Source organism: Panicum virgatum, chromosome 2K, assembly GCF_016808335.1.
Source record: "Panicum virgatum strain AP13 chromosome 2K, P.virgatum_v5, whole genome shotgun sequence".
NCBI lineage: Eukaryota > Viridiplantae > Streptophyta > Magnoliopsida > Poales > Poaceae > Panicum > Panicum virgatum.
The window spans coordinates 31,810,069-31,811,209 of NC_053137.1; the positions used below are offsets into that span (position 1 = coordinate 31,810,069).

Here is a 1,141-nt window from a genome sequence, read left to right on the forward strand (position 1 = left end):
GAAGTGCTACATTGGTGATTCTGTGCGCTTGCGGAATCCATATTCTATTGAGCATAAGAAACACCAACAATCATTTCTGGCGCCGTTGCCGGGGAAGCAATTGGCTAAAGATATCATCGAATAGTTTGATAAAATTTACTGATTTATCACCGCTAATTTTAACGGGATTACCATTGCTCTCGGTATCTTTGTGATTTCTGCAGAGCAGTGCAGGACCAGATTCGATCTACCATATCACTTCAACTCAGATCCAGAAGAATTGGGTGAATTGTTTGACGCATAGTTATCCTACCAGAAGGAATTTTCTCAGGATCAAGGCTTGACAACACCAGCTTTAATACCCATGGCTCAGAAGACACTTTGTCAAATCTCAGCCCCGTCCAATAGCCATATCCCTACTGGACTAACCAATGACCGAGGCACTAATGGCTTTGAGATAAGGATTGGTCTTGTCAACATGGTCCGAGCAAGTCCCTTTTGCGAAAAGGCATCAGAGGATGCCAACGCTCATCTACAGAGATTTCTGGAAGTGAGCAGCATAATCAACCCAAAAGGGACTACGATGAATAATGTTCATCTTCGTTTGTTCCCATTCTCTTTGCTTGGGAAAGCAAAGACATGGTTCTACGCCTACAAGAAAGAATTCAACACTTGTGATGCGTGCGCCAATACTTTTCTGGTCAAGTACTTTCCGGTGGGCAAAACCAACGCCCTTCGGAATAGGAATACCAGTTTTCAACAACTCCAGGACGAAAAAGTCCAGGAAGCCTGGGAACGCCTTCAGGAATACATTGCAGCATGCCCACACCACGGCATGGAAGAATGGCTTATCATTTAGAACTTCTTCCATGGCCTAAACTAGCGATCGCAAGATCACATTGACGCAACAGCGGGAGGAGCATTCCTCTCCCTCGATGTTGAAGGAGCTAGAGTGCTCATAGACAAGGCTGCTTCCAACCAGAGTTTCAAGGCAGATAGGCAGCCGGCCCATGCAAAAGGAATACAAGAAATCGACAGTGTCGACAGGCTGGTAGCCAAGATGGATCTTCTCATGAAAAGCTAGAATCTCCACACCAGGAGGTTAGCCAAACTGAGTTTCGGATGACATGTGAGAAATGTGGCAACACTTGACACTTGGGCA

The 1,141-nt window shown here is 45.6% G+C and overlaps 1 non-coding gene across 1 annotated transcript; it reads right to left on the reverse strand.

Moving 5' to 3' along the window:
- Positions 1 to 709: 709 nt before the first annotated feature.
- LOC120696331 lies at positions 710 to 816 on the reverse strand. The gene has a single exon (XR_005684108.1). It is a non-coding gene; the product is annotated as a small nucleolar RNA R71 (small nucleolar RNA).
- Between the last annotated feature and the right edge of the window lie 325 nt (positions 817 to 1,141).